Here is an 8,586-nt window from a genome sequence, read left to right as displayed (position 1 = left end):
TTCAATTAATATAATACTGTATTATTGTGGACTCACATGGTACACATTTTTTTTATTGTTGTACAGAGATTTCCCAGCAGGTAACACTGGTAATTGGTGACAGGAACAAAAATAGTTCACATTGTTCAAAAGCTATGTGCACAGTGCTTTTATGCTACTTCTGACCAAGTGCAAAACCTAAGCAATTTATCTCCTAAGGTATCTGCATGTCCATGGCAACACCATGCTCTGTGTTTGATTAAAGACAATTTTAGAACTCAGTTAAGAAATCTAAGTGAACTGTCAGAATGTCTTCACCATAGAACACGTTTTGAAATAATAATAATAATAATAATAATAATAATAATAATAATAATAATAATAATAATAAATGCAGCTTAAACTACTACTTTGAAAGTTTTAACTTATGTTTAATTACTTTTCCTGAGATATAGCACTATGAATTATTCAGTAACAATAAATAAGTGTAAAGCTATGAAGTTACGAGAGTGAGGAATATCTGGGAGGTGGAAGGCTTAACCTGGAGTTTAGAGAGTTTAGAGTTTAGTATTTATTCAGCCAAGCTAGAATGACACTGTTATTGCTTAAGTTACATTTAATGATATTTAAAATATATTTCAGAGTTTTAAGGTGGTGCAAGAATCAAGTTACATTTCTCCTGTTATAAGGAACTTATAACTTTCAACTGACAAAAATGGCATAGCAATTTAAAGAGATGGGAGCTTAATATGGTATGATTACACCAGATTTGAATGGTAATAAATACATTTAAAGAGAGTGGTGTAAAATTATTTAAAAGAAAAAAATTTTATGACACTCATGATTTTCCTCCTAATGCAAAATAAAAAAGTAACAATAGTCTGGACAACATGAGTATGTGCATTCATACTTTGGTTATTCCAGACCAGCATATATTATTCTACTAACAACGTTTTTTAATGTCAAATCCTCCCTTCATAACTGAGTTTAACACATCCAATGTTTTGTTTGTTCAGCTTAGGAACATCCTTAGTTGGCTCTTGTTGTTAGCATTCGCTCTCTCGTGGCTCCTGTTCTTGCCGAGGTGAAACAGCGCCAAAGGCCATTCCCCGGGGAAAGCATTTGCTTCAGCGGTTCCTTCTTCTGCTCCGTATTTCATCCTCCAAAGAGGGAGAATTCTTCGGATGCTAGCGAGCCCACGGACTCCTCACACCCTGTGCTGTTAGAGTAGTTCCTGGAGGTAGTGATGCAGGGTGTCGCTAACCTAGAGATAGCTTGGCCCGATGAGAAGCGGAAGCAACGCATTCCAGGCAAGATGGATGAGCGTTTCCTGCGTCCCATGGCACAGCCTCCGCCCCGGGGCTTACCATTTTTGAGTCCTCTCCTCTAACAGACAAACGGTGGTGAAGCTTCATTGTTCCAAAGAAGGACTGCAGATTGTGGCCGATCCTAGATCTATGGTCCTTGAACCGTTTACTCATGATGCTCAGGTTCAGGATGCTTACCCTCAAAGAGGTTGTGTCTCAGATCAAGTCCGAGGAAAGATTTGTCACAATAGAGCTAAGGGACACCTATTTCCACATAGCCATCCTTCCTGAGGTTTGCTTTCTGGGGCGAAGCTTACCAATACAGGGTCTTCCCCTTCGGCTTAGCACAATCACCCCCTCACCTTCACAAAGTGCATGAATGCGGCTCTAGCCCCGCTAAGGCTTCAGGGCATCTGCATTCTGAACTATATCGATGACTGGTTGATATTAGCTTGATCAGAGCTTCAGGCGGTCCAGCATTGAGATGTCATTCTCGCCTGCATGAAGAAGATGGGGTTAAGACCAAACGCAGGAAAGAGTGTACTTTCTCCATTGCAAAGAAACCACCTCTTAGGCGTAGTGTGGGACTCGACCATGTTGCGGGTACAATTGTCTCACGCCTGGATCGCAACCCTTCTCACAGCAATTGGGAGCGTAAGAGAAGGTCAACCACTCACTGTGAAGCAGTTCCAGAGGCTGCTGGGTCTTATGGCGGCAGCACCAATGTGATTCCACTTGGCCTCCTTCATATGAGACCTCTCCAGTGGTGGCTTAGAGACAAAGGGTTCTCCCAAGTGGGGCAGGTCACTCCGTACTATCAAGGTCTCATGGTGGGCTCTTCGAACCTTAGATATATGGAGAGAACACACATTCCTGTCTCAAGGCCCCGTCCTGGAAGCGCCTTGTCGTTGCATATCGCTAAGGACGGGCGCATCCCTCAAAGGGTGGGGAGCAGTTATAAGTGGCTGCTACCCCAAGGTCAATGGAACAAGCTACATCGTTCATGGCACATAAACTGCCTGGAGATAATGGCCGTGCTAATAGCACTTAAACACTTCCTCTGAGACCTGGAAGATCACCATGTGCGAGTCCGTACAGACAACACGTCGATGGTCTCATACATCAACCGGCAGGGGGGGTCTCCGATCTTGCCCCCTGTACAGGCTGGCACGGCAGATCTTTTCTATGGTCCCAGGGGAAACTCCTCTCACTGAGAGAAGTTTACATCCCGGGCCGGTTAAACTGGAGAGCAGATGTCCTTTCGAGGCAAGGGCCAAGGCCCGGGAAACGGAGGCTCCACCCCGAGGTGGTGCAGCAGATATGGCAGAGATGTTACAAAACCCAGGTAGATTTGTTTGCGACTCAGGAGACCTCGCACTGTCTTCTCTGGTACTCTCTCTCTCACCCAGCCCCACTGGACGCAATGGTGCAGACGTGGCTAAGGCTACATCTGTACGCCTTCCCTCGTAGTGCGCTGCTCCCAGGAGTTCTGAAGAGAATCCACAAGGAAGGACTATTTGTCCTCCTGGTGGCACCCCGTTGGTCGGGCAGACTGTGGTTTACGGACCTGCTGTCCCTCCGCGGGGGACCCCTTGGAAAATTTCTCCCAGGAGGGATCACCTCTCCCTAGTTCACTCCACCCAGAGTTATGGAAGCTCTCCCTCCACGAGGAGGTCATATGCCACTACATGGCAGCTGTTTTCCACGTGGTGTGAGCACCACCAGTTAGACCCAGTCAACTGCCCGGTTTGTTCACTTCTGGAGTTCTTGCAGGAACAGTTTGCCACAGGGTTGGCCCTGTCCACCCTGAAGCTTAGTGTACCCCGCTTAAAGGGCAGTCATTGGGGAAACACCCTCTCGTGACACGTTTTCTACGCGGCACCCGGAGGCTGAGGCCCGGGATAGTGTGAGTGACTGTGTGGGATTTGGCCATCATGCTGGTGGCTCTATCTGAGCCCCCCTTCAAGCCTTTGGCTGAGGTGGCCCTTAGGTACCTGTCGGTAAAGACCACAGTGCCTTTCTCTACCCTAATACTGGGTATGTGCCTAAGGTGCCTATGGCTCCCTCATAACCTGTCGTTTTGCAGGCATTCTGCCCTCCTCCTTTCCTAGCTCCAGACCAGGAAAAGCAAAATCGACTGTGTCCAGTGCAAGCACTGAATACGCACCTCCACCGGACGGGTCTGTGGAGAAAGTCGGAACAACTGTTTGTCTGCTATGGCCCTCACAGGAAAGATTTCCTGCCAATAAGCAGAATCTCAGTAGTGGATAGTGGATGCCACATGTTATTAGTTCTCTGGTCTCTGTTCGGAGTCAAGGCTCATTCAACCCAGAGTATGGCGGCCTCTAAGGCCTGGTTCGCGGCGGTTCCCCTACTGGACATATGTAATGCTGCGGGCTGGTCCACCCCTTTGACCTTTTTTTTTTTATGACCTCGACATCAGAGCCACTCCTGGCTCCTCTGTCCTGCACGCTGGTGCTGCCCAGACACACTGGGCAGGGACTGGTCAGTATGGCGTGATTGGACTTTCATTTCCAATGCGTTTTGACGCTGCTCGAGTTCCTGAAAGAGAACGTCTCTAGGTTATGTATGTAACCCTAGTTCCCTGAGGGAAAGAGACGCTGCGTCATCAGGCCATACTCCCTGCATCCCTGCGGCGCTTACCTTCTCTTTTTCAGAAGTTAATGTCACTACCATTGCTCAGCCATTTTGTAGCTTCCAGGTTTACACAATGTTGCCCGCCGATGACGTCATGACTTGCCTATTGGCCGGATTTTACATGTGATTTAGAGTGTGGACAATGCGGGGCTTTCCCAGAGCATTTCAACGCAGCGTTTTTGTTCCCTCAGGGAAATAGGGTTACATACGTAACCTAGAGACGTTTCCAGTGCCATTCACTGTCTATGCACTTTTTCAGGATTTGCAAACTAATCAAACTTGGACACAGTTATTTAAATTGAGCTTTTCAGGACTTCAATGTAAGTGGGATATTAAGTACTGTAGGTTGTGTTGCATTCTCACAGCTCCAGGGTTTTCAGATTACAGTGTAAAGCTTCTGTGCACAATTTCTGAGACCTTTTACAATCTTTGTTATGGTCAACTGCAGCTGGCACTCAGAAAGTAAATATGAAAAAACTTCCCTGGAACAAAAGAAAGCAAGATTCAGTTTAAAGAAAAAGAGTTGCTTTGCCATCATCTCACAGCAGGATTTTCAGTCCCAGAATATTGTGTTAATTTACAGGATCTTTCCCTAAAGATCTACTAGCTAGAAATTATACAGTTTAGATTACAAACATGTCAACATTCTTCATTTAAATTTACAGATTGACGGGTAAAATGCACATACCAGTTTTGATATGAATAATAATAATAATAATAATAATAATAATAATACTACAATTTTATTTATAGAGCGCCTTACAACAGCCAAAATGAGCACCAGCGCTTTCCAGTAAAAACAATAAAAGACAACAAAATATAACAACACAATAAAATAACAGTTGAATCAGAGGCTACATGTTAAAAGCTTGTATAAATAAATGTGTTTTCAACTGCAATTTAAAAACACTCAGCACAGTGATGCGTCGAAGGTGTTTAAGGCAACTAGCGATCAGTTATTCACTACTAATTTTAGCTAATAAAGATCTCTAATTATGAAATAATTTTTCATAAAATCAGTATTTAACTTGTTGAATACAACAATAACCATGATGAACAAAATACAGAAAAAATATTCTTAGAGCAAATCAAATAGTTTTCTTTTTACAACAAATATAGAATCTAGGATCTAGTTTTCACTCACCCTACCCCAGCTACAGACACGACTGCTACCCCACTTCAAATTTCTACTCATCACCTGGTGTTCTTTACAATCACTTTTCTAATTCTACCTAAAAACAATTTCCAACATCTCTTTCTTATACGTCCTAACCTCCACTCAATTCATCCCTCCTCTTTGGCTACCTGTACTCTTTCATCTCTTCCCGACCCTGACTCCTTTTCCTCTCTACCCTTGGACTTTGCCACTGACTGATTTCCTCTCTCTCTCTCCTCAACCAAGGACCTCCTGGCTGCCCAGGTGCTTGTTCAGTCTCTTGTCATGTCGGGACTGGACTACTGCAACTCTCTGCTGGCAGGTCTTCCTCTGAACGCTATTCGTCCACTGCGAATAATCCAAAACGCAGCTGCGTGACTAGTCTTCAACCTGCCCAAGTTCTCCCACACCATCCCACTGCTGCACTCCCTCCACTGGCTTCCAGTAGCTGCATGTATCAGATTCGAAACACTGATGCTTGCTTACAATGCCAAAAATGGGCCAGCACCCTCTTACCTCATCACACCTTGCACTGCACCATGCTGCCTGTGATCCTCCAGCACTGCTTGACTGGTACCACCGTCTCTCAGGATAAAAGGTAAGTATACTTCAAGGCTCTTTTCTGTTCTAGCACCGAGGTGGCGGAATGTACTTCCCCTGGATGTCCGAACAGTGGAGTCCCTGGCCATGTTCAAGCAGCGAGTGAAGACCCACCTTTAGAAGAAACACTGTAACTAACACTTTCCAAGTTGGCTTTGTTAAAAAAAAAAACTCTTAACAGAGTTGTAGGCTGATTTATCTTAACTTTGTAATGTAGTGTACCAGTGTTGATTTATTCATTGCTAGAGACTCAAAGCACTTTTGTATGTCGCTCTGGACAAGGACGTCTGCTAAATGCCACAAATGTAAATTCAACAAGCTAGCAAAAATTTTTCTTTGGGCAAATTGCTTTGTATGCTACAATGTAATTGTATCATCTACATAGTCACAATTTTTGATAATTCATTATTTTGAAATATGCTCACAGCCCATTCAAAATAAATCTTACAATTTCATAAAACCCTGTTGAGCTTCTTTATTTTCAATAATGAAGTTTCAGTTTTGTTACTTGCTGTTTACTGTTTACAAAATATTATGTGACTTAGCTAATATATTGTATATGGCTTCATACAGACAGACTTAATCTCTTAAGACTTTTTACTTCATCTGAACACTCCCACTGTGACAACTTTATAGTCATGGCTATTAGTTCTTATTTCGCTGTGTACTGCGTCAGCTATAAACGTATGGTTGAAATGACAATAAAAGCTTCTTGACTTCTTGACTTGACACAGAAAGCCTAGGGTGACAAATAGATTGAGTGCTGGAGACTTGAGAGCATGATACAGGCTCTTGGAAAAACTTTGGTAATTAGAAACACACAGGTGGTGAGCAGTGTGGTGTGGGAAAAAACAGACATTAGCCAGTATCTTGCTCCAGTATACAACCCCTTAAACATACTACATAACTTTGAATCCCATCTGCAACCCAATAAATAAATAAACATAAATAAATAGTGCTCTAATGCTTTTCATACTCTTGCAATAAACTCTGCAGGATGTTTGTGAAAAGAGAAACACTGACTGTTTGATTCCTTAAACTCGCAAACATCTTATGAGAAAAGAAGTATTCATTACGTAAACCTGAAGACCATCTGACAGCTCTAATGATGAGGAACAGAGGAAAGCAGAACACAATAAGGCAGCACCTAAGAAAGGTAGTGGAGCAAACAAACAAAATCTATATATGCTGTCCAGGATTTGCAGAGCAACAAAAAATAGATGTTTATAATGGGGAAAGTAGTGTTGGCTTTGTGCTTCCGTGGATGGCTTAATGACATCTAAATAAATGTTTTGAAAATATCTAATTCCATATTATAAACATGATAATGTAATACAATTTAATGTATTTAACAGTATATGAAAATGTTTAACCATATTAGTTTGGACTTCTATAGAAACTTTTTATAATTAGGAGATGTGGCTGCTGCACACATTACTAAGCAAAAGGCCAGCAAGCAATTGTATTCTCCTTTGAACACGACATCTTGAAATAATACATAGCATTTTCCAAAGATTCCTCAAAGTTCTCATCAAATGTGAGAAAACAAACTCTTCACACATATATACATTTTGAAATTGACATTTTAATGGTCACAATGTCCACAACTGATTTGGAGAGATGTGTAAAAGAAGGCTTGTTCACTATATTTTTACATTATTTTAGTAGTGTGTACATCAGTTTTGTAAACTATTTAGCATATTTAAATTTAAGAATGTGCTTGTAAACCAGGATTCACCAGGAATACAAAATGAAAGTATATGAAAAAGCTTGGATTAAGAAACAGGGTCATTTTTCTTACATACTTCATCCCTGTATACATAGAAATGTGAGTCACTGAGTGCATTATACAGAAGCTTCTCTTTGAAGTCAGAAATAAGTGAACCCTAATTGTAAGAAAATAAACATGGCTAAGGCAACTTTAAACAAAAAAGGCTTTTACATTTCCAATGTCATTATTAGCATGAGGATTTGAAAGCCATATCAGTTTATTAATTCCATTAGCAAGCTTTGATAAATGCTTAAAGTACTGGCTGAGGTGTGGATTTATACAGTTAGTGCTTTTAAATCAGATCAGCAGTTCCTGTCAAGAAAATGTTCAACAACTGATGCATAAAGATCAGATTAGGATATATGATAAACTATAATATATTGGACACTGTATTAAACATTAATGAAAAGTATGGTAAATATTACACAATGCAGACATTGCAACAATCAGGCCAGGCTGACAATTATAAATCAAAAATAGAAGCAAAAAGTGGAAGCATTTCTCCAATTTCAATCCATTTCTATTATAATACATCAATTTCATACTCTGTAAATTAAAGGGAGCAGTGCAATGAAACTATTTCTTACTCTGAGTAAGATTACAAATGTATCCTGCTTTAATTATTTTACATTATATTTCCCTCCGCTATAACCCTAGATGATTACCATAACATAAGTACAATACTGCTTTTTGTGCCCCTAACATCCTGAATGCTTAGTGTATTCATTGCATTATAGATATAGAATATCAGAATTAGCTATATTTAGGTATATGATATGTTTTGCTGCTATGGTAAAATCTGCTTAGATTTATTTAAAAGCAACAAGAAATTAATGCAATTAGAGGCAATTAACAAAGACAGCAAAGTTGTCTGACAGGTCAATAATTAACCCTAGATTATTAACATAACATATTTCTTATAATGCATTTATTTATACAAATTTGTTACAATCCTTCTATGCATAGTCATTCAACAAACAAATAGATATTTCTGAAATATTTTATTAGTACTAAGTGGCATAATAGTACATTCTTTGTTTGGTTGTGTAGTCAGAGTAGGAAAAGGTGCCACAGCAGGAGCAAACACCCCTTAGACTGTTATTATAGTTCAAACC

Source organism: Silurus meridionalis, chromosome 2 (genome assembly GCF_014805685.1).
Source record: "Silurus meridionalis isolate SWU-2019-XX chromosome 2, ASM1480568v1, whole genome shotgun sequence".
Lineage (NCBI taxonomy): Eukaryota > Metazoa > Chordata > Actinopteri > Siluriformes > Siluridae > Silurus > Silurus meridionalis.
Note: the sequence above shows the minus strand (reverse complement) of the source record.